Source organism: Hemiscyllium ocellatum, chromosome 16 (genome assembly GCF_020745735.1).
Source record: "Hemiscyllium ocellatum isolate sHemOce1 chromosome 16, sHemOce1.pat.X.cur, whole genome shotgun sequence".
Taxonomy (NCBI): Eukaryota; Metazoa; Chordata; class Chondrichthyes; order Orectolobiformes; family Hemiscylliidae; genus Hemiscyllium; species Hemiscyllium ocellatum.
The window spans coordinates 77,237,821-77,263,522 of record NC_083416.1 but is presented as its reverse complement, the minus strand read 5'-3'; the positions used below and the strand labels follow the sequence as shown (position 1 = coordinate 77,263,522).

The window sequence follows — 25,702 nt, the reverse complement described above, 5'->3', positions numbered from 1 at the left end:
ACACAAATTAGCTTATGTTTAAAAGTGGGTGATTTACTGATGAGGAGTTGTGTGTGAAAGCACAACTTTGGATATAAAAACAATCCCACCTTCTGATTGTGGTGGCGGGTTGTGTGTGTGTGTGTGTGTGTGTGTGTGTGTGTGTGTGTGTGTGTGTGTGTGTGTGTGTGTGTGTGTGTGTGTGTGTGTGTGTGTGTGCGCGGTCTGTGTGGCACAGTGGTAGTGTCCCTATTTCTGAGCCAGGAGGCCCACGGTTCATGTCCCTTCTCCTCCGAAGGTGTATAATAGCATCTCTGACAAGGTGGATTGGGAACTATCCCATCTTCTTCAAGAGATGCATCGAAACACCTTTGAACAAATTAATTTGAAAATATCAAAATAAACAGAGCGGGATTCTTCCCCCTTCCATTTTAATTTAATCCCCTCCCTATTTTCCTACCTTCCCTTATCCCTCCAGTACCACTGTTTGTTAATTGGTATTTTAATTAGACACATGAGTGATTTAATTGCGGTTTTATGTTTGTAAAAATGCTGAGTTCCAGTCCCTGATGGGCAGTGTGTACTTCTTGTTGTTTTAATTAGCAACACGGGGGTGACTTGGAGAATAAAAAGGGCTGTGTTCTTGGGCCAACTCCCAGGCCTGGGCCAAAGTGACCATCAACAGGTCCAGGCAGTGAGCTGCGGAGCGGGGTCGTAGTTCACAACTGTCTTCCCCCTCCTGCACAGTTATGTTCGTGCCGGAGTGACCTTGGGGAGAGAATTGTCCACCAAGACCCTCAGAACCTTGAGAGAGAGGTGGCCACCATGGGGACTGTGTGCATTATCTCTCCTCTAACTTATTTTGAGTTAGTTAAAAATCACACAACACCAGGTTATAGTCCAACAGCTTTATTTGGAAGTACTAGCTTTCAGAGTGCTGCTCCTTCATCAGGTTGAAGGAGCAGCGCTCTGAAAGCTAGTACTTCCAATTAAGTCTGTCGGATTATAACCTGGTGTTGTGTGATTTTTAACTTTGTCCACCCCAGTCTAACACTGGCAGCATCTCATCATATTTTAACTTAGCCATCCCTCTTTCCCTACTCTTACCTTTTGTTATTGTCACACTTTCCTGTTTGTTTCTTACAAATTGTTATTTTAACGAATGACACGAGTGATTTGGTAGTGGTTTATTTTCAACAAAAAGAGCTGGGTTCTATTTCCCAGGAGTGCATTATTTCCACCCTCCGACACTAGCCTGATCCATACAAAGACAAAGATGCCAAAAGACGCTGGAAACATGAAACAAGCACAGAGAATGCTGGAAGGGTTCTGAGTAGACAGGCAGGAGGCAGGAAGAACACAGCAAGCCAGGCAGCATCAGGAGGTGGAGAAGACAACATTTTGGGTGTAACTCTTCTTCGTGGATGGATGTAAGGGGAGCTGCAGGTAAAGGGGGTGGAGGGTTTTGGATGTGGAGAGGGGCAGAATGGTGATGCAGTGATAGGTGAATACAGGTGATGGGGACAACTTGGTTGGTCGATGGGAGGGATGAAACCGATTAGTAGCTGGAAGGAAGGGTTGGTTGGATGAATGGAAGGGAGGAGGTAGAGCCAGAAAGGGAAGGTTATTTGAAATTGGAGAACTCAATGTTGAGTCCTCTGGGCTGTCAGCTGCCTAGATGGAAGATGAGGTGTTGTTCTCCAATTTGCAGTCTGATTCGCTGTGGCAATGGAGGAGGATGAGGATGGACATGTTGGAAGGGGAATGGGAAGTGAAATTGAACTGGGTGGTGATCGGGCTGGGGTCAGACTGGAGTCATACTTGATTGGAAATGTTACCTCTGTTTCTGATAACAGATGCTGCCAGACCTGCAAAGTTTCTTGAGTACTTTCTGTTTTTATTCTCTGCTTTGTGATTGTGTAGAGTACATATCATTGAAACACTAGGATTAAAAACTGCAGTTTCCCTGTAGATTTTGTGTTTATTCTTGTTTTATTGAACCAGTGTGGTGGTGCCGGTGTTGGAAGGTCACCTGATGAAGGAGGAGCGCTCCAAAAGCTTGTGATTTCAAACAGACCTGTTGGACTATAACCTGGTGTTGTGTGACTTCTGACCTTATTGAACCAGAGTGCTGCTCCAAAGGCAAAATACTGCGGATGCTGGAAAGCTGAAACAAACACATAAGCTCAACAGGTCTGGCACTATCTGTGAAGAGAGAAACAGAGCTAACATTCCGAGTCTAGTATGACTTCTTCTAAACTATTTTAATTTACTTTCTTGTTTCCCCTCCTTCATTTCTGTGATTATTGCACTGCCCCTGGGTGTATTGCTTGTACTTTATTTGTTTAATTCGTTAATTTGGTGAATTTTTGTAATCTATTCAAAGGAGCTGGGTTGGTTCTATAGTGGGCTGATGTCTCTGGACTAATAATGCAGAACCTTAGGCTAACATTCTGAAGACAAGGAGTTTGAGCCTAACCATGCCAAATGGTGAAATTGAACTCAACGCAGAAAAATAAATCTGCAATTAAGAAGAGCTAGTCTACTGACAACCATGTCTCATTTTATGTTTTTAAAAAAAAGAGCTGGAGCCTTGTATTTCTTAATTTTGTTTGCTTTTTGATTAATTTGATGGGTTGCCAATATTAAGAAAACGAGTTGCTCTCTTGACACCAGGGAGCTGGAGGCATTATTTCCCCCTCAAAGGGGGAAGGCAATGACCTACTGGTATTATCACTGGGCTCTTAATGCAGAAACAAAAACAGAAATTGCTGGAGAAACTCAGCAGGTCTGGCAGCATCTGTGGAGAGAGAAACAGAGTTAATGTTTCTGGTCCAGTGACCTAGAAGGATCACAAAAGTGTTGATTCTGCTCCAATGTGTACAAGTCCATCCAACTCAACCTCTCCTCATATGAAAATTCTTCCATTACCAAGATCAAGCCAATGAACCTTCACTTGACTGTCTCTAGTGTCAGTATAAGGTCTTATAGAGGGGATATCTTGGACTCTTGTGGGCTGGAAGTAATTACGGAGATAAGGAGGGTTGAAATTTGAAAACTAAGATGAACATTTTAAAACCAAAGCCTTTTCTGAAATACTTCTAATATCTTTATATTCTTTCTTAAATAGAGAGACTAACATTGTACACAGTACTCTAAATATGGCCTCACCAACACACTGTACAACTAGAGCAAAACATCTTTACATTTATGCTCGATTCCCCTTATAATAAACCCCTTACAATATATTGTGGGAAAATGTGAGGCTAAGCACATTGCACATAGAGTAGAGGATAAAATGAGGACTACAGATGCTGGATATCAGAGTTGAAACATATGGCGCTGGAAAAGCACAGCAGGTCAGGCAAGATCCAAGGAGAAGGAGAATTGATGTTTCAGACATAAACCCTTCATCAGGAATGTTGAAGGCTTTATGCCCAAAACGTCGATACTCCTGTTCCTCGGATGTTGCCTAACCTGCTGTGCTTTTCCAGCTCCACACTTTTCGACATGGAATAGAGGAGCTGAATATTATTTAAATGGAGAAAGGCTGAAGCAACATTCACGGATTTAAGGTTGCTAGTGCGTGGATCACAGAAAGCTGACATTCAAGTTCAGTCATAGAGTCATAGAGGTCTACAGTACGGAAACAAGCACTTTGGCCCAACCTGCCCATGCCACCCACATTTTCACATTTAATCTAGTCCCAACCATTAGAACAAATGAAATATTGGCTTTTATTTCAAAGGGAGTGGAGTATAAAAGTTGGGAGGTCTTGATAAAACAACAGAAGGCATACGTCAGACCAGAATACTGTTAAAAATCACACAATACCAGGTTGTAATCCAACAGGTTTAATTGGAAGCACACTAGCTTTCAGAATGCTGCTCCTTCATCAGGCGGCACACTGAAAGCTAGTGCTTCCAATTAAACCTGTTGGAATATAACCTGGTGTTGTGTGATTTTTAACAGTATTCTGGTGGGCGCAAACAGTGTCTGTGGGCGGCACGGTGGCACAGTGGTTAGCACTGCTGCCTCACAGCGCCTGAGACCCAGGTTCAATTCCCGACTCAGGTGACTGACTGTGTGGAGTTTGCACATTCTCCCCGTGTCTGCGTGGGTTTCCTCCCACAGTCCAAAGACGTGCGGGTCAGGTGAATTGGCCATGCTAAATTGCCCCTAGTGTTAGGTAAGGGGTAAATGTAGGGGTATGGGTGGGTGGTGGGTCGGTGTGGACTTGTTGGGCCGAAGGGCCTGTTTCCACACTGTAAGTAATCTAATCGAATCTAACTTTTGTACACCCCATTCTAACACCGGCATCTCCCAATCAGAATACTGTTCACAGTTTTGGGCCCCTTACCTAAGCAGAGATACACTGACATTTGAGGCAGTCCACAGAAGGTTTACTTGGTGATACCAGGGTTGGAGGGACTGTCTTATGAAGAGACATTAACTACGTTGGGCCTGTACCATTGGAGTTCAGATAGATGAAAAGTAACCAGATTGAAACATACAAGATTCTTAGGGGACTTTACGGAATAGCTGTAGAAAGGTTGTTTCTGCTTGTGTGAGAGTCTAGGACGTGAGGGACTAATCTCGGAATAAAGGGACACACAATTTAGACAGAAATGAAGTGGAATTTCTTCTTTCAGAGGTTAGTGAATTGTGGAATTCTTTACCCCAGAGGGTCATAGTGACTGGGCCACAAAGTATACTCAAGGCTGAGGCAGACAGATTCTTAATGAGGAAGGGAATCAAGGAATATGAGGGAAAAGGCAGGAAAGTGGAGTTGATGATTGTTGGATTAACCATGATCACATTGACTGGTGGAGCAGACTCTCTGCAAGATGCAGTTGTAAGAAAAACAATTGCTGCATGGGTGGCTTTGTGATTTTATTCTTTATTCAGTGTTTTAGCAAACCCTTTGTTAATAATGATTTTAAACAGCTAAGTACGATTACTTCCTTGAATTGACGTTATGAACTAACACTTCCTTGGCCTGTGATATGTTTGGGTGCTCAGGCAGTATTGATTGAACCTGGCCCTCACGGCATGCTGTTAACGTTTGAAACAGAGATCATTTGTAACGTTCTCTTCGGACCCTGTCTTTGTGTTTTTTTTTGAGGGTTCTCTCTGGGGCAGCTGTCAGCCACATTCCCAGAAGATTAGACTGTTGACAGGCTCTGTGTCTGCTTAGCTCAGTGGATTGTATTTATGAATGCTCATAAATGTCACTGGGTCAAAAGCCACAACTTATACAATCAGTGTCTTATTGACCTCAAAGAAAACATGATCTGCAGCGTCACATTTGAAACCTCATGAATATTATTAAAAAAGAACCATTCAATATTCATATGACATTTGCCAGTCAACTTACCGTGACACAGTCCTGCATGACCTTCTCAGAAGCGTGCCTTTGGAAAAGATGCTTGTGCAGCCTCGGTATTGACTCCGTGATCAGTCACTTTGACCCGAGGTAATGTCGGAATAATCCTCCATCCTTCACTGTTTCAAGCTCTTTCTTTTTCCAATAAACATTGAATTTTTATTTCTTCACATCGATCGTTCTTAAAGCGGCTTTCCTTTCATTGTCGAGAGACCCTATTTGTTTGGTATCAGTTCCAATTAAATGTGGCTGACTTGTGAAATATTCATTCTGTTTCTCGCCCCGCAGAAGTTGCCTGACCTGTTGGGTATTTCTAACATGTCCACTTCTTATTTCCCAGTTGATGCTTTCGATTTAACTTGCTTTCCTAGATAGGAGTTTTGAAGAAGATACTGTGTTTTTTTTCCCAAATGTTTGTTCTGTGTAAGCCCTATTATTTGCCAATCTCCCCATTGTAATACATTATTTAGCAGTATTCCACAGGCAGGTATATCTGAAGGTATGCTGTTCTTCACTGTGAGAGTTGGTGTAAAGACTGGTCTATGTTTATTGCTCAATTGCACCCCTCCACAAATCTCTCAAGGACACTGCGCTATTTCCTTTGTGATATTAAGATCAATAGTAGATTTCTCTCAGTGCTTTATGTGATGAATTCCATTTTCTTTGTTGTAACCACCTGATCTGTGTTGGAGCCAACAATCCTGAATTGTAACATTCAAGGAACCGGGGAGATTATGGCTGGTCTGTTTAGAGACCCGCAAATAATGTTCTGGGGATCCGAATTCAAATCCCATCATGGCAGATGGTCAGAATTTGAATTCATTTTAAAAAAGGAATTAAGAGTCTAATGAATCCATTGCTGGTTGTTGGAAAAGCCCATCAGGTTCACTCATGTCCTTTATGGAAGGAACCTGCCATCCTTACCTGGTCTGGCTTATATGTGACTCCAAACCCACAGTGACGTGGCTCACTCTTAGCTCTGAGTAATCAATGCTGGCACAGCATTGTGTGTGTGTGTGTGTGTGTGTGTGTGTGTGTGTGTGTGTGTGTGTGTGTGTGTGTGTGTCAGTGTGTGTGTGTGAGAGTGAGTTAGTGTGTGTGTGTGTGTGAGAGAGTCTGTGTGTGTGTGTGTGAGAGAGAGAGAGAGTCTGTGTGTGTGAGAGAGAGAGAGTCGTGTGTATGTGTGAGAGTCTGTATGTGTATGTGAGAGAGTCTGTGTGTGTGTGAGAGAGAGTCTGTGTGAATGTGTGTGTGTGAGAGAGTCTGTGTGTGAGAGAGAGTCTGTGTGAGTGTGTGAGAGAGAGTGTGTGTGTGTTGTGTGAGAGAGAAAGTCTGTGTGTGTGTGTGAGAGAGAAAGTCTGTGTGTGTATGTGTGTGAGAGAGTCAGTGTGTGTGTGTGTGAGAGAGAGTCAGTGCGTGTATGAGAGAGAGTCTGTGTGAGTGTGTGTGTGAGAGTCTGTGTGAGTGTGTGTGTGAGAGAGAGACTGTGTGTGAAAATGAGAGTCTGTGTGAGTGTGTGTGTGAGAATGAGAGTCTGTGTGGGAGTCTGTGTGAGTGTGTGTCTGTGTGAGAGAGAGAGACTGTGTGTGAGAATGAGAGTCTGTGTGAGTGTCTGTGTGAGGGAGAGTGAGTATCTGTGTGAGAGAGAGTGTGTGTCTGTGTGAGAGAGAGTGTGTGTCTGTGTGAGAGTGTGTGTGTGGGAGAGAGAGAATGTGTGTGTGTGAGAGGGTGTGTGTGTGAGAGAGAAAGTCTCTGTATGTGTGTGTGAAAGTCTCTGTGTGTGAGAGAGAGAGAGAGAAAGTCTGTGTGTGTGTGTGAGAGAGAGAGAGACAGTCAGTGTGTGTATGAGAGAGAGTCTGTGTGAGTGTGTGTGTGTGTGAGAGAGAGAGTCTGTGTGTGTGAGAGAGAAAGTGTGTGTGTGAGAGAGAGTCTGTGTGTGTGTGTGAGAGAGAGTGTGTGTGTGTATGCGTGTGTGTGTGTGTGTGTGAGAGAGAGAGAGAGAGTCTATGTGTGTGTGAGAGAGAGAATCCGTGTGTGTGTGAGAGAGAGTCTGTGTGTGTGTGAGAGAGTCAGTGCGTGTGTGAGAGAGAGAGTCAGTGCGTGTATGAGAGTCAGTGCGTGTGTGAGAGAAAGAATCAGTGCGTGTATGAGAGAGAGTCTGTGTGAGTGTGTGTGTGAGTCTGTGTGAGTGAGTGAGAGAGAGAGAGTCGTGTGCGTGTGTGTGTGAGAGAGTCGTATTGTGTGAGAGAGAGTCGTGTGTGTGTGTGTGTGAGAGTCTGTGTATGTGTGTGTGAGAGAGGGAGAGAGTCAGTGTGTGTGTGTGTGTGAGTCTGTGTGTGTGAGAGAGTGTGTGTGTGAGAATCTGTGTGAGAAAGTGTGTGTGAGAGACTGTGTGTGCGTGAGAGAGTCTGTGTATGTGTGTGAGAGTCTGCATGTGTATGTGTGTGAGAGAGAGTCAGTGTGTGTGTGTGTGAGAGAGAGTCAGTGTGTGTGTGTGAGAGAGTCTGTGTGTATGAGAGAGAGTCTGTGTGTGTGTGTGTGAGAGAGAGAGAGTCGTGTGTGTGTGTGTGTGAGAGAGTCGTGTGTGTGTGAGAGAGTCAGTGTGTGTGTGTGTGTGTGTGAGAGAGTCTGTGTGAGTGTGTGTGTGAGAGAGAATCTGTGTGAGTGTCTGTGTGAGAGAGAGTCTGTGTATGTGAGAGAGAGAGTGTCTGTGTATGTGTGTGTGAGAGAGAGTCTGTGTATATGAGTGTGAGAGTCTGTGTATGTGAGTGCGAGTATGTGAGAGAGAGTCTGTGTATGTGTGTGTGTGAGAGAGTCTATGTATATGGGTGTGTGTGAGAGAGTCTATGTATGTGTGTGTAAGAGAGAGTCTGTATGTGTGAGTGTGTGTGTGTTTGAGAGAGAGTTTGTGTATGTGAGTGTGACAGAGAGTCTGTGTATGAGTGCGAGTATGTGAGAGAGTCTGTGTATGTGTGAGTGCGAGTGTGTGAGAGTCTGTCTATGTGTATGTATGTGAGTGTGTGTGAAAGAGAGAGCCTGTGTATGTGTGAGTGAGTGTGTGTGTATGAGAGAATCTGTGCGTGTGTTTGAGAGAGAGTCTGTGTATGTGTGAGTGTGAGTGTGTGTGTGAGAGAGTCTGTGTATGTGTGAGTGTGAGTGTGTGAGACAGTCTGTGTATGTGTGAATGCGTGAGTGAGAGGGTCTGTGTGTGTGTATGAGAGAATCTGTGTATGTGAGAGAGAGAGTCTGTGTATGTGTGTGTGAGAGTATGTGTGAAAGAGAGACTCTGTATGTATGAGTGAGTGTATGTGTATGAGAGAATCTGTGTGTGTGAGAGAGAGAGAGTCTGTGGATGAGTGTGAGAGCCTGTGTCTGTGCATGTGTATGTGTGTGAGTCTGTGCATGTGTGTGTATGAGAGTGTCTGTGCATGTGTGTGTGTGAGTCTGTGCATATGTGTGTGAGAGAGAGAGGCTGTGTGTATGCATGAGAGAATCTGTGTGTGTGTGTGTGTGTGTGTGAATGTGTGAGAGAGAGATAGAGCCTGATGAATGGAGAATCCATGTTAAACTGTGTAGCTGTTTAGCTGGACTGCTGAAAGCCAACCAAACTACATTGGTTCTGCTCATTAAGGCCAGAAGTTACATGACACCAGGTTATAATCCAACAGGTTTATTTGAAATCACAAGCTTTTGAAGCACTGCATTTTCTTCAGACTTCACCTGATAAAGGAAAGGTCGTCCAAAAATTTGTGATTTCAAATAAACCTGTTGGACTACATACTGGTATTGTGTGACTTCTGACTTTGTCCAGCCCAGTCCAACACCGGCACCTCATTTGTTAAGGTGGAAGAGATCCCAAGAATAGTTGGATGATTTTGTGCAATTGGGAATCAGGAAGGAATTCCAGGAGTTGATTGATGCAACTAAACAAGATTGGAGCTCAGGGGAAAAGAAAAACAAGGGAAGTTCTAGCTTGGTGAAGCTAGACGTCGGCAGAAATCTGGAGTCGTGCCAATGAGTAAGCTGAATGCAGTCTCTAAAATCCAGTGGACTGTAGTCTCAGGAGAGGAGGGTGTCTGACTAGAACATGAGCTATTATTGAAGCAGTAAAAAATGAGGTCTGCAGATGCTGGAGATCACAGCTGCAAATGTGTTGCTGGTCAAAGCACAGCAGGCCAGGCAGCATCTCAGGAATAGAGAATTCGACGTTTCGAGCATAAGCCCTTCATTATTGAAGCAGTCCATGACACAACAGCTTTTAAGGGAATTTCAAGGCTCGATTATTAAAAGTGAAAAATTGGAATTCCTTGTCAAGTTTTAATAAGATGATCTACCATGTAGTCAACATTTGAAGTTGGGTGGGGGGGAGGTGGCGAATTACAGAGAAATTCATAGAATTTCATCTTGCTTGCATTTGCTATCTGATGTGTATTGTAAAATGATCAAACTCAGTTTTGTTACCCATATTTGCCTCATGTTTATTTTGGGATTGTAGAATATAAGTTTATGTATCACTCAAAAATTATATTAAAACTCTATTTTTGTTAAGTAAAGTTTATTGTTGTTTGTTCAAAACTGTGGAATCTCTTGGATTTATTTGCTTTGTCAACTTTACAACAAAACATTACTAAACCCTACAAGATTGTGTTATAAATTTGGTGGAATGGTTTGGCAACGTAATGCTTGATACGTTAATAATCTTGACACGAGAAATGGACTTGGAACAAAAGAGACATTATTTTGTACCAAATAAGGAGAGGGTGCTGATTGGTTTAGATCATGACTGGTATGGAGTTGCTTCGGGAACAGTGAACTGTCAATCTTAATTTTCAGATTGTGCAGGCAAATTCTGATTGGTCAGGTGTTGTCATGGGGATGCAGCTGTGCGTATGACCTGTTTTAATGTAAGCAAAAAAAAGTGGTCATGGAGACAGGAAAAGCATTAATCTCTGTGGCACTCCTTTAGTTACAGGTTACTATCTTGAAAATGTTCTCCCTTATCCTAACACTCTGTCTTCTAGTAGTTAGCCAATCCTCTATCCATGCTGATATGCTACACCCAACACCACGGATGTTTATCTCATGTGGTACCCCTTTTGAAAATTCAAATAGTTTGCATTTTCTGCTTCCCCTTTATCCAACTTGCTTATTACCTCCTCAAAGAATTCTAGTAAATTTGTCAGGAATGATTACCCTGCATCTAATTGAAGTTTGAATACACTAAAATCCTTCATTTGCCTTCTAGCTGGTCTGAGTAAATTGCTTTTTATAAAGATCTTCTCTAAGTTATTAAATGTTTTTTAAAAATGTTTCTCCTGTCCAGACCTCCGTTGTTTGCTCATTTAAAACAATAAAGGGTAAAAGGTAGTGTTGCCACAACCTTACCAGACCATAGAGGCTGCTGTCTCATCAGAGAGAGCCAACTAGTGGTGGTTTAACCTGAGGGTCACCACGCCCCAGCTGAGGGGAGAGGTTGAGAAAGAGAATTTTTCCCAATAACCTCAGCCGGTGCGGGAATTGAACTCACGCTGTTGGCATCACTCTGTGTCACAAATTGGCCATTGAGCCACCTGAGCTGGGGGGGAACCTCCTGATTTAAATTAGTAAAAGAAGGAAAAGCAGTATGGGGAAAACCATTTTCATGTAGTGAGTGTTCAGGGTGTGGAACGTCCTGCCCATGGGGTGTGGAGGAGGCAGATTTAATTCACGGGGGAATTATACTTGAAAAGGGAGAGTGTGCGGCATCATGGTGAGGGGTTGGGGGTGCTGGCGCTAGTTGAGAGGCTCATTTGGAGAGTTGGGGCAGAATGGCCTCCTGTACTGTAACAATCTGCCATTCTGTTGGACTCAGTTCGCTTGAAGTCACAGTCAGAATTACTTTATCATCGCCACTTAACAGCTTATAAGCCGATATCTCCTCTAAACCACCTTTCCCTTTCTCAAGAAGTAGGCTTCTCTAATCTTCCCTACACAGGGCTTCTCTAATCTTCCTTTGACATTTGGGATTATTCTTGTTGTCCTTCACTGCACATTTTAAATGTATGTATACTTCTATTGAAGTGTGACAACTAATATATGCAAAGCCCAAGTGTAGTCAACCAAGTGTTGGAAAGTCTCCGTGTAACCTTTGCTGAATCTAATATTGTCTATTCTGACTGTGTATCCCAATGTTCCATTTGCCTTTCTAATTGCTTCTTCACATTGTATTGACATTGAAAATGCGATGGGAAGGCAATGGCTTACTTATATTAATAATAGACTGTTAATGCAGAGATCCAGGTAATGTTCTGGGGACCTGCGTTCGAATCCCAACATGGTGAGATTTGGATTCATTAAAAATCTGGAACTCAGAGTCTAATGGTGACCATAAAATTGCTGCTGATTGTTGGGTGGAGGAGAAAAGGACAATATCCTTGAGGGAAGGAAGTCTTCCAAACTTACCTAGTATGGCCCCCATGTCTCTCCACACTGACAGCAATGTGGCTGACTCTTAATAACTGTTCTCTGGGTAATAACTGCAAGCCTGACAAACACTGCCCGCACACAGCAAATTAACAAAGAAAAGGTGTCACCTCCACCCCTACCCCCACTTCCCGAACCTTTTTAAAGTCACTTGGCTAATCCTATTCTCTTCACTAAATACTGAGGCTATGTAAGCACTACCTCCACGTGTTAAGACTACACATGCTAAGAGGTCTACTATAGAATCGTGAAACAATGGGAAGCAGCAGAGTTTGGAAATTTGCCAGAGATGTGACCCAGGACTCACTGAGGTGAAGGCCAGGGCTGATGAGAAGGAGCTTCCCCCTCCCCATTGGTGTCACCTTGACTCCCACTCTCGCCACACCTTCCCCTCTGAGTAAGGGGTGCTTCTCGGGAACATGAGGTCATGCTTGCAGCCCAGAGGTACTGATGTATCTGCTCTGGCTGCTTCATCTTGCCAGACCCAACCTTCACCTCATCTCGCCCATTAACACCCCACCCCTCCCACAATTCCTTTGCCCTTCCGTCCTCCCCACACCCCTTCTCCCACTCTCCCCTCAACCACGGTCTCCACCTCCAACTCTTCCTCAGTGAGGGGAGGTGACAGCCTTCCGGCTGGACTGTTAATCCAGGGACCTAGGTTCGAATCCAGCCACAGTGGACGATAGAATTTCAATTCAATAAAAATCTGGAGTTAAGAGTCTAATGCTGGCCGTGAGTCCATTGTTGATTGTTTGGGGGGAAAAACCCTGCTGGTCTACGAATGTGCTTTAGGAAAGGAAGCTAAAGTAGACAGGCTAGAGGCTGAAAGAACGCAGCAAGCCAGGCAGCATCAGGAGGTGCAGACATTGACGTTTCGGGTGTAAACCTTCTTCATGACTGCCATCCTTACCTGGTCTGGCCTACATGTGACTCCAGGCACAGAGCAGCATGGTTGACTCTTAGCTGCCCTCTCGGCAATTAGGGATGGCCTAGCCAATGACGCCGGTGAATAAATTTGAAAATGTGGAAAGGGGAGCAATGTTTGCAGCCTGGGGCAGCTGCAACACCAGCGGTGGGGTCAGTCTGAATGTGCATTGTTACTGAAGTGACTGCACAGGCAGGGCTGCGATGTCATCTCTGCTTGTGTAGATGTTATGACAGTGTTGAGAGTGTGTTGCTGGAAAAGCACAGCGGGTCAGGCAACATCCGAGGTGCAGGAAAATCAATGCCTCAGGTGCTGCCTGACACCTGCTGTGTTTTTCCAGCAACACTCTCAACTCTGATCCCCAGCGTCTGTAGACCTCACTGTCTCCGAGACGTTACTACAGTCTATTGTGGCCTGTCGACATCACAGATCACATTAGTGTATATGCAAGGGTCAAGATTAGAGTGGTGCTGGAAATGATGAAGGGCTGCTGCCCGAAACATTGATTTTCCTGCTCCTTGGATGCTGCCTGACCTCCTGTGCTTTTCCAGCACCACTCTAATCTGCAGTACCCACTTTCGCCCGTATATGCAAGGGGACTATTTTGCCGCAAGGATAATCCCTCTGAAAAATTACATCGCTTTTTCCTCCAATATTTTATAAAATTGCAATATTAAAATTCACTTGCCATTTAATTGCTCATAACAAACCCAGAGGTCCTCATCAAATTGCCAACTCTACTTGTTAGTTCTCACTGCACTCAATTTTGATCTTGGCTGCAAACTTAAATTTAACAACAGCTTTTCCACCCACATTCTCTATGTTGGTAAACCTACGTTTCCAACCCTGTGATACTCTGTTTCTCTAACTCCATGTTTGTCAGCAACGCAGAAACAGGAGTAGGCCATTCAGCCCCTCAAGCCTGCTCTGTCACTCAATGAGATCATGGCTGATCTGTGGCCTAACCCTATAAGCCTGCCTTGGGCTGTTTTCCCTCAATACCCTTGCTTAATAAAAATTTGTCTACCTCAGACTTAATTGAACAGTTGAATTAGCATTGACCTCTATTTGAGGAAGAGGTTTCCAAATCCCCAATATTTGGGATGTCTTTCCCAAATGGACAGGTCCACATTCTTAGACGAGGCCCCTGCATCTAGCATCTTCAACCAATGAAAATAGTCTCTTTATTTACTCTGTCTTTTCCTGTTAATATCTTGAAGACCTCTAATACATCACCCCTTAACCTTCTAAATTCTGGAGAATAAAGGCCTAATTTGTCGAATCTTTCTTCAAAACTTAACCCTGAAATCTAGGTTTCATCCTCGTAAATCTGCATTGAACTCCCTCCAGGGCTAAAACATCCTTCCGAAGGGGTCGTGCCCAGATCTGCTACAGTACTCTCAGTGGGACCTGCTGTATCACTGCAGCATGACGTTTGCATCCCTATACTCCTCCCCTTTAGATATGAAAGCCAAAATGCCATTAGCCTTCTTGACTAATTTCTACACGTAGGAGAAAGTGAGGCCTGCAGATGCTGGAGATCAGAGTTGAGAATGTGGTGCTGGAAAAGCACAGCAGGTCAGGCAGCATCCGAGGAGCAGGACAATTGATGTTTTGGGCATAAGCTCTTCATCATTCCTGATGAAGGGCTCAAACCCACAACATTGATTCTCCTGTTCCTTGGATGCTGCCTGACCTGCAGCTCTTTTCCAGCACGACACTCTCGACCCGATTTTCTAACCCTGTTTGTGACATTTAAAGAGCTATGCATCTGAATCCCCAAAATCGCAATGGAAGTCCATTATATTTGAGCCTTCAGAAAAGACTCTGATCTATCCTGTCTCAGTACAAAATGGACTTGCTTATATTAAAATCCAACAGTTATAAAGGTTTCAGGTTTACAAAAAGGCAGTGTAAAACTTGAATATTCCTGAAAAAGAATAAGACTTTTTTTGCAACCTTTTATCTTGCACTCAACAGGACAATTTTCAAGAATACCAATTCAAGAGACTTCTTCAGTTCTGAAGAAGAGCCATACTAGACTCGAAACATTAACCCTGTCTCTGTCTCCATAGATGCTGCCAGGCTTGCTGAGTTTCTCCAGCAGTTTCTGGGGTTTTTTTTGTGAGTTTCAGATGGCAGTTCTTTGTTTTATTTCAAATCTTTTAGCAAACTGTCTTCAGTCAATCCAGATGTAGAGTGAGGGAACACCCAATGTTTGTGAGCTTTGGGGACTTTGGTACTAACAGACTTTGTATCCCCCAAACATGCCACACTTAAAATATGTCATGCCTTAAAATACTAACTTATTAAGTCATCAAATATTAGTTTCTGAAAGACGCTTATCTAATCTGTATGTGAATCAAATTATTCTGTCTTCTTCATATGTCTCCCTGTTTCAGAAGTTGATTACTCAATCACTGAACAGGAAGGTTTTGAGTTGACACCACGTTTGCTCGGCCTGGACACGGTGACCCATCTTGCAGAGCCTTTGTTATCTCACTTCTGTAAAATCCAAAAATCAATCATGATGTTACCACTCAACCTTTACTTTCCCAGTCTTGACAGATCATCATTCCTGGAGAAAGTGAGGACTGCAGATGCTGGAGATCAGAGCTGAAAATGTGTTGCTGGAAAAGTGCAGCAGGTCAGGCAGCATCCAAGGAGCAGGAGTGTCGACGTTTCGGGCATGAGCCCTTCTTCAGGAAGGGCATTCCTGAAGAAAGGCTCATGCCCGAAACATTGATTCTCCTGTTCCTTGGATGTTGCCTGACCTGCTGCACTTTTCCAGCAACACATTTTCAGATCATCATTCCTCATAATTCCGCTCCTTCCTTTCCTCTGTCATCACTCTCCAGTAATTCACTGTTTAGTCCAAGAAACTGTCGCATAATATCATCCAAACAAACCTTACCCAGAACGTTTCCCTGAAAACCCAAATTCATCTCTCTAAAGTGGTGTAATAAAGGTTTGGGCTTCAGTTAGATAACACAGTTTTCAAATCAACAGTATAAAATGTTGCACCTCAAATTAAATGTATAAGTTATTTTTAATAAAATTTAATTTTAGGTGTTCTAAGTAACAAAAGCTCTTTTTTTTAAAATTAAACTGTTATATTCTATACCTACCTCCTTCTGAAAATGTTCACATTCTGTGGAAGAGAATCCCACAGGCTCCCCACTCTCTGGGTAAAGACATTCCTCCTCATCTCAGTCTGAACTGGCCTATCTTGTATTCTTAGACTGTGACCCCTGATTCTGGACTCCATCATTGGCAACACCTTGTCAAGTCTTGTTATAATTTTATAGGTTTCTATGAGATTCCCTCGTATTGTTCCGAATTCCAGCGAATATCCTAACCGATGCAGTCTCTCTTCGTACGTCAACTCTGCCGTCCCAGGAATCAGTCTGGTAAACCTTTACTACACTGGGTATAGGTTTACTTGCTGAGCTGGAAGGTTCGTTTTCAGACGTTTCGTCACCATACTAGGTAACAACATCAGTGAGCCTCCGGATAAAGGGCTGGTGGTGTGGCTCATTTCAAACCTAAACACATAAATAGAAAGCGAGCCATACCACCAGTGCTTCGCCGGAGGCTCACTGATGATGTTACATAGTATGGTGACGAAACGTCTGATCATGAACCTTCCAGCTCAGTGAGTAAATCTACAAACCTGAGCTACAAATCTTCTCAAAACTCACGTTACTACACTCCCTCCATCACCAGAATATCCTTCCTCAGATAAGGCAACCAAAATTCCACACAATATTCCACATATTGCACACAATATTCCAGGTGTGGTCTCACCCAGACCTGTGCAATTGCAGCAAGACATCCCTGCACCTGTACTCGAATCCTCTCACTATGAAAGCTAATGTATCAAACAACCCTCCTACAGAACCCTGAAAACTAAAATTCACTTCATTGAAATTATCAGTCCTTCGGTTCTACTTTAGAAATAAATAGTTTTTGAATCAGCAATGAAAACTGTTCTGCTTGAAAGTAATATGTGAATTGTTATTTTGGTTAAATTTCTTTTAGATTTCAAAGCAACAACTCCTCTTAACTTTCAAGCAGGAAGAAGATGTGTTGCTGGTTTGAATATCTGTAATGAATTTTAGAGATTAAAAATTGTCACCTATATATTGAGCAGACTTCTATTGTCCCTCACTATTATACCTTGGCTCCTCCTGTCTTGGATTCCTCCATATTTCTTTCTGATCATCATCAATGCGATCATGTTTGAGTTTAGCCAGTGAGTCTTTGCCCAGAGATCCACAGCAGGTCTGTGGAAATGGGGTCATGATGTTCTCAAAGCATCATTGGAGAGGTCAAAACACACTCGCTGACTATTGGGAGATGCTGGCTTTTGACTAAGTTAATAAGGACTGCTCAAAGAGGGGAGAGACATTGAATACATCAGGAGGCTTGGTTGGGAATGTGCAGAGGGGAGGTTGAGGTGTTGGAGGGAGTGCACAGATCTCTAAACTCCATCTCCCCCACCCCAAGCGCTGCCTGCCCCAGTTGTGACAGATGAAGGGCTTGTGCCCGAAACGTTGATTCTCCTTCTCCTTGGATGCTGCCTGACCTGCTGTGCTTTTCAGCACTACACTCTTGATCCAGACGCGATGGAGTCTACGTTGAACCCATCGATCCACAATGCAGGCAAGTCAACATCCCCCCATACCCTAAGGGGATTCCTAAGAAGAAGAGAAGATGATGAATGCAGACAAGTTTCTTGAGATCAGAGATAAGGTGTATGAAATGCTCAAACATGCACTTTCCAAAGTTGCATCCTGATTGCAACCAAGTATTCCCCCCTCTCTCCCCTCCCGTCATAACCTAGGGGGCTGCTTAGATGCAACCCTCAAATGCTTCAGACGACTGACAGCAGGTAATTCAGCATAAATGCATTGGTAGGCACCGAATAGACGGTGTTGTGTGGAACTGGACATTAATAATACCAAAGGGAAACTGCTTCTTTTACAGGGTGTCATCTTTAATTCTGTCCAGTGTAGCCCATCAGCAGGACGTGTTTTATTTTTTAAAGCACAGTCCGGAGCTGACCAAATGAGTAATGGTGTTAACCAGGCTCTGACTACTGGACGTGTACAACAGCAGGACACACAATGACCTTAAATAACATGGAGAATGCTGACAGGTTTGTGGAATCGAGGGCAGAAGCACTCGAGTGAATTTGATGAAGCGGTGAACTTGAATCAGAATAGAGGCTGGACTATTCTTCAAAGGAACAGTCACCTGCATAATTAATAAGACATGACATATTTATCATTACCAAAGTCACAAAAGACATTCTCTGTGACTCAGAGAGTTGCATTATCTTTATCCTTGCTGACTTCTTTGTTGTCTTTTGAAGAGTCAGCTAATTAGTCCTCCTCCAAAACCCTCTTCGATTGAGGATTTCAAAATAGAGTTGGATAATTATTCAAGGAGAAAACAAATTATTGGACTGGGGGGAAAAGAACTGGGGACTTTGTGCTTCATGTTCCATTCAAGGGGAGATGGTTGTGGTGTAGTGCTAATGTCACACGATTAGTAATCTAATGCTGCTAGCTATTGCTTTGAAGACAGAAGTTGCAATCTGACCGTGGCAGTTATATTCCAATTCACTTAATAAATCTGAAATTAAAAGCTGGTCTCACTAATGTGAGCCATCATGGATTATTGCAAAATGTATTCTGGTTCATTTGTGAAGAAAGACAACACTAATCACTGAACTTTCTAAACTAGAACCTCAGGCTCAAGTACTGAGAACATGGTTTTTAATCTCACCACATTATTCATATTTACTAAAATCTAGAATTTTTTAAAAAACTAGCCTAATGTAATCATTGTGGTAATAATCCATCTGGCTCATTAATGTCCATTAGGGAAGGAAATCTGCTGTCCTTACCTGTTCTGGCCTACATGTGACTCCAGACCCATAGCAATTTGGCTGCCTCTTGACTCAACAAATCCCTTATTTCCGGGCCAAATGATGGCCATCTTGGGCAAAAGTTGGCCCTGTTCTCGTTCCGTGAGAAAACGGAAAAAATAAAGAAAACCATTTTCACACAAGCTGTTTTTAAATTTTCTAGAACTTACACTAGAACAACAAATAACAATGAGTGGCATAAGTGAGTGAACAAAGGAGCTTGTGTACTAACAATGTGCACACGAATAGTTTCTCAGGGACAGTGTTAAAGTCCCTCAGCTTGGTCTCAGAAGAGACATGTTACCCAGTGAACAATTCACAGGGGGAAGGCCTGCACTATAAAAATGATTTATCTTATTCAGTGACAAATTGGGAGCTAAATATATGTGGCTTATTTACTGCTAAAAATGGGCAGCATTGTTTGCTAATAACAAGGAAGAGGAGCTAGGATCTGTGCTCAATGGCAGGCATAGCTGAGATGATTGGAATTGGGCAGCACTGGATGAATGGAGGCTAAGATACAAGTGTGCTGTTGCCTCCGAATGTCCAAGGCCCATCATAGGGACCCACCATGCTGCTGGCTTGTGGGCCAGGGTTAAGGTGGAGAGCGTGCTGCCTATTGACTCGTGACTGTGAGGTCAGTGAAGACAGATGGCTTCGCAAATGGTGGGGATCAACTGGGCGGAAGTGGGTGTTGCAGATTACAGTCAAGATTAGAGTGGTGCTGGAAACGCACAGCAGGTCAGGCAGCGTCTGAGGAGCAGGGAAATCGACATTTCGGGCAAAAGCCCTTCATTGGGAACAGTGTTAAAGTCCCTCAGCTTGGTCTTGGAAGGGACATGTTACCCAGTGAACAATTCACCGAAGGAAGGCCTGCACTATAAAGAAGACGTAAGTTATTCAGTGACGAGTTAGGAGCGAAATATATGTGGCTAAATATATGAGCCAGATGGATTTTTCCTGATGAAGAACTTTTGCCCAAAATGCCAATTTTCCTGCTCCTCGGATGCTTGCTTTTCCAGCACCACTCTAATCTTCACAAATGGGGAGTCAGGTTCTCCCCCTGGGCTATACCACACTCCTCTTTACCTCCTGAAATGAAAGAGCATCTTTGAGCACTTACTGAAAGAGAGAAGGGTTGATCACAAACCCATCTGAGCATTGTGAAGGGAGAGGGGTCTTTACTGCAGAGAGTTTTATGCTCACATTAAAACACTTGGTCAAGACAGATATTCAGGGAGAAGGCAAGGTCAATGACAGGCTTATGTTGTAGATGGAGACAGAAACATAGAAAATAGGAGCAGGAGTAGGCCATTTGGCCCTTTGAATCTGCTGCACCATTCAATATGATCATCCAACTCAGTCCCCTGTTTCTATTTTCTCCCCATACCTTTTGATCTTTTTCGCCCTAGAACCATATCTAACTTCTCCTTCAAAATATGCAATGTTTTCGCCTCAACTGCTTTCTGTGGTGGAGAATTCCACACTCGGGGTGAAAAAAATTCCTCCTCATCTCAGTCCTAAAAAGGATTAGGTCAGTGCTGCCATCCCAGGAATCAGTCTGATAAACCTTTGCTGCACTCTCTCCATTGCTAGAACATCCTTCCTCAGATAAGGCGAATAAAACTGCATGCAATACTCCAGGTGTGGTCTCACCAAGGCCCTGTACAATTGCAGGAAGACATTCCTGCTCCTGTACTCAAATCCTCTCGCTATGAAGGCCAACATACCATTTACCTTCTTCACCACCTGCTGCACCTGCAATGCTTACTCTCAGTGACTGGTGTATGAGGGCACCCAGATCTCATTGCCCTTCCCCCTTTCCCAATCTATCGCCATTCTGATAACAGTCGGCCTGCTTGTTTTTGCTACCATTATACTCCATTTGTCAGGTACAGGGCAGTATAAAACTTAAAAGTTGTGAAGTTTCCCACCTTGACTGTCCTTACAGGAGAACGTAGGCACCACTGTCCAGGCCAGCATTTATTTCCCATCCATAACCTTGAGAATAGTTAAGAGTCGATCGCATTGTTGTGGGTCTGAAGTCACATGTAGGGCAGACCAGGTAAGGGCAACAGATTTCCTTCCTGTAAAATACATCAGTAAGCCAGATGGGTTAGTTGGACAATTGACAGTTGTGGCAATTAGACAGCATTTTATTCCAGATCTTTACTGAATTCAAATTTCACCACCTGCCTTGGTGGGATACAAACTCTTATCCCCACAACATCAGCCTCAGGTGCTGGATTACCGGTCTAGTGACATTAATTCCAGACAGGAAAGGCTTATAGAACGTAGAACAGTACAGCACAGAACAGGGCCTTCGGCTCACGATATTGTACCGAACATTTGTCCTAGCTTCAGCACCTATCCATGTACCTATCCAATTGCCGCTTAAAGGTCACCAATGATTCTGACTCTGCCACTCCCACAGGCAGCGCATTCCATGCCCCCACCACTCTCTGGGTAAAGAACCTACCCCTGACATCCTACCTTCCACCTTTCACCTTAAATTTATGTCCCGTTGTAACACTGTTGCACCCCGGGGGAAAATGTCTGCTTGTTTTATGAGGGAAGATTGTGCAGTTAAAGCCCACAGCAGCTAGAGATTAGAAAAATGAATGAGAGGAGATCTAATTGAGGCACAAGAGATGCTAAAGGGGATTGACAAATTAGACATGGAGGGAATGATTCCTCGAGTGGGCCGTGTAGAATGACAGGTCACAGTTTTAGACTAAAGGGGTAGCAGATTTAAACCAGAGAGGTGGAGGAAATATTTCTCTTGTGCTGGGATGCTGAATAAATTTGAGAAGGAGATTGATTTGTAATTAATAATGGATCAAAGAGTTATTGGTAATGGGCAGGAAAGTGGAGCTGAGGCCGAGATGAGATCAGCTCTGACTATATTAAATGGCGGAGCAGGCTTAGAGAGTGAATTCCCCATTCCTGATCCTAGTTCTTATGCTCTTATTAAGAATGTGAAATAACTGCACAGAGGCCATTATCCTGGCATCAAGTCACCCTTTATTTACTTGGGGACAGTCCACTGGCTGTGGCCATCCAGCTCAGAGTCAGTCCCCTGAACTGAGGAGATTCTAAATCCCCTGCTTATTTCTAATATATTTTATTAACCAGTACAGTTCACAAACAATTAACATGAACAGCTGTACACAGAGAAACAGCAATTTACAAGGGAGAGGAGCAGCAAAGACAGGCCCCAAACCCTACCCATTCAACCAGTTTTCAGGGAAAGGAGGACAAGCCTCAATGCGCACCTTCAGTCGTCACAAAAGGAGCAGTATCCAATACATACAAGACAGCCCGATTAGGTAAGAAACAGCGCACAGAATACAGACCCCCACCCCCCTCCCCCTCCCCCTCCCCCAGCATCCCAGCCATCTCTCCCACCTTCCGGTCACTCTAAGGCAGCCCACCCCTACGCCGCTCCGGCTCTCAGGGATGATCCATGAGCCTCCCTGCTCAGAGATGCCTGCCAGACCTAGGCTGCGTCATGACACAGGCTGCTTTCAGCTCAGCCTCACACACCAATGGTCCCCATTAGCAGCTTTTCCTTCCCCTGAACACTCTATTATTGAGCCCTTGGTCTCTATGTCATTCTCTCTCTCTCTCTCTCTCTGGGCTCTATCTATGCCTACCCTCTCACACACTCTCTCTCTCTCTCCTCCACCCTACCCTCGCCTTCAGCACAAATGCCACCTTTCCCTTGCTGCCGTCAGTTCTGAAGAAAGGCTACTGGACTCAAAACAGTAACTCTCTCCACTGATGCCAACTGAGTTGCTCCAGCCAACTCTGTTTCTGTTGTTGATCTGGATGAGACATTTGCCATGGAGACAGTGTCCACGCTGAATCTGAGATGGTGACTTAATGGTTAATGATGTAATCTTCTCTCTTGAAAACAGAATGTGGCTGAAATATCTATAATCCCTCACCCCTTCTCCCAAAGTAAAATAAACGGCTGCCTGAGGCCTTTGGGTTAGATGATGTGAGAGACTGTACCATCAATTGATTGATTGATTTATTTTTACCTGTACTGAAGTAGACTCTAAAGCTTTGTTTACGATCAGTAAAAGGCAGATCGTTGTAAGCAAAGATGTAGAGATCAGAAAGACTTAGACAGAAGCATGCAGGTTACACTGCACAGAGTGGGCATGGGGCAAGAGCAACATGAGCAAAATCAGCATTGTTTGAGGTTACAGAGTCCAGCCAATGTTTGATCAGCTCCTGTCCAGGCCGTGTGATGTGCTAACTCTGGAATGTTTACAGGTGTGTAGGTACGATTCCTACATGAATTGAAGTTGGATCCAGCCCTGAAGATAAAGCGTGGACAATGTGAAGCTCTGCTAGAGACAGTCTGAGCAGCCTGTACCGGTGAGTGACGCACATCTGTGTTCCGCCTGTGTCAAGTTACGAGCTCAGAACGTTCACTCAGGAACACGGTTATTGCGTGTGTTACTTTAGTATTTTCTCTGCTGCAGTTTCTGGTGATCTGTGGTCTCAGCTCTGAGCCAACAAGCAGCAACCTGCATTTGGATAGCGGGGATTTTTGGTCAGAGAGAAGAAAGATTGAAAAAAGACATGAGGGGCACAGAGAGTGGTTTGTGTGTGGAATGACCTTGAATTGAATTTATTGTCACGTGTACCGAGGCACAGTGAAAAGCTTTGTCTTGTGAGCAATACAGGCAGATTGCAGAGTTAAGTAGCAGAGATAGTAAATAATAGGTAAACAGCGGCAAAAACAAAAACACAGGTACAGGCGAATGTTAAGAGTTTGTGAGTCCATTCAGTATTCTAACAACAGTTGGGTAGAAACTGTTACAAAACTGGCTGGTGCGTGTGTTCAGGCTCCTGTACCTTCTCCGCAGTGGTACAGGTTGTAAAAAAAATTACCAGGGTGGGATGGATCTTTGAGAATGCTGGCAGCCTTTCCTTGACAGCGGGCCTGGTAGATGGATTCTATAGATGGGAGGCTGGCCTTTGTGATTGTCCGGGCTGAGTTCATCACTCTCTGTAACCGTCTCCGATCTTGAATGGTACAGTTGCCGTACCAGGTAGTGATGCATCCAGACAGAATGCTCTCGATGGGGCACCTATAAAAGTTGGAGAGGGTATTCGCCGTCATGTCAAATTTCCTCAGCTGCCTGAGGAAGATGAGACGTTGTTGGGCCTTTGTAACCAGTGCGTCCACATGAAGAGTCCAAGAAAGCTTGTTGTGGATGACCACTCCCAGGAGCTTGACACCTTCCACTCATTCCACCTCTGTGCTGTTAATGTGTAGGGGAGCATGAGTAACATCATGCCGAAAGTCAGTAATGAGTTCCTTGGTTTTGCCAGCATTGAGAGCTGGGTTGTTCTCAGTGCACCATTTTTCCAGGTCTTCCACCTCCCGTCTGTAGTTTGTTTTGTCACCATCTGAGATTCGACCGACTTGAAGTGGTGGATGCAGGTACAGTTACAACATGTAAAAGACATTTGGATCAAGCTCATGAATAGGAAAGGTTTAGAAGGGATATGGGCCGGGAGCAGGCAGGCGGGCCTAGTTTAATTTGGGATTATGGTTCGCATGGACTGGCTGGACCAAAGGGTTTGTTTCTGTGCTCTATGACTCTATGACTGTGGCTTTGAGAAGCATTTTAATGGAGAGACGGGCAGGGTAATTTAAAGATTCTGGGAGGAATGTGCACAGGGAAAGGGTGGGGAGTGCAACTTTGTGAGATGTCCCTGCAAAGTTCCAACATGGATGCAATGAGCCAAATGGGCTTATTCCATGCTTTAACCCCTCCTACAGAGTTAGTTTTATTGAGGTGGCAGGGTACATGTTGCTTTGTGCACTATTGTCACCTCTACCCTGCACTTCCCCACATGGGTCTAGACAGGTTAGGTAGGGAGTAAATGTTCCCACTGACTGGAGAATTGAGAACATTTTAACGAATAAGCAAAAGATTCAATGGTGACATGAGGAGAAACTCCTTCATACAGCGAGTGGCTAGGTCTGGAATGATAGTGTGGTGGAGGAAGATTTAATCAAAACGGGAATTGGATTATCATCATAAACTGGGAAACAGGGTTATCGGAAGGGGCCTATAGGAAGGCATTGCTCATTCAAGGGGCCAGAATCAGCATGCTGGGCTGAGTGTCCTCCTCGGTGAAAGTGGGTACTTCAGATGCTGGAGATTAGAGTCAAGATTAGAGTGGTGCTGGAAAAGCACAGCAGGTCAGGCAGCATCCGAGGAGCAGGAAAATCGACGTTTCGGGCAAAAGCCCTTCATCAGGAATGTCCTCCTCCTCTGTTGTAACAATTCTGTGATTAGCGTAACTTCCTTGCCCACTTTGAGTAGTAAAATCATTGGACTAGCAATCTGGGGTCACAGGTTAATGTTCTGGGGACATGGGGTCAAAACCCAGCAGGGCTGGCAGTAAAGTTTCAATTCAATTAACAAAAAACTTTTGCCTAATGGTCACCATGTAAGCATTGCCATAAAAACCCATCTGGTTTGCTAACATCCTTCAGAGGAAAACATCTACCATCTTAACCTGGCCTGGCCTGGCCCACAAGTGACTCCAGACCCACAGCATTGTGGTTAATGTTTGACTGCCCTCTGGGTAATTGTGAGGTGGAGGGTCAGGTTTTGGACTGGGGTCAACAAGGTCAGAAGTCACACAACAGCAGGTAAAGGTTCAACAGCTTTATTTAAAATCACAAGCTTTCGGAGTGCTGCTTCTTCATCACTTCACCTGACAGGGGAGCAGTGCTCTGAAAGCTAGTGAATTCAAGTAAACCTGCTAGACTCTGGGCAGTGAGGAATGGGTAATAAGACCATAAGACAAAAGAACAGAAGTAGATCATTCAGCCTCTCAAGCCTGCTCTGAACTTCATTAGGATCATGGCTGATCCAACAGTCCTCAGATCCAATTTCCTGCCCTTTCCTTATAACCCTTGATTCCTTGGCTGATTGAGAATATGGTCAAAAAGTATGCTACTGGAAAAGCATTG

The 25,702-nt window shown here is 44.1% G+C and overlaps 1 protein-coding gene across 4 annotated transcripts in view; it reads left to right on the top strand.

Annotated features, from left to right (window-relative positions):
- Positions 1–25,702, top strand: part of ndst1b (N-deacetylase/N-sulfotransferase (heparan glucosaminyl) 1b) — a 274,405-nt gene that overhangs the window by 41,596 nt on the left and 207,107 nt on the right. For 3 of the 4 annotated variants that reach the window (XM_060837416.1, XM_060837418.1, XM_060837419.1), the window contains exon 2: positions 22,975–23,079. The exons of the other annotated variant lie outside the window; for it this stretch is intronic. The gene's annotated coding sequence lies outside the window, so the exon portion shown is untranslated. The remainder of the gene's footprint in view (positions 1–22,974; positions 23,080–25,702) is intronic. 4 annotated transcript variants of the gene reach the window in all.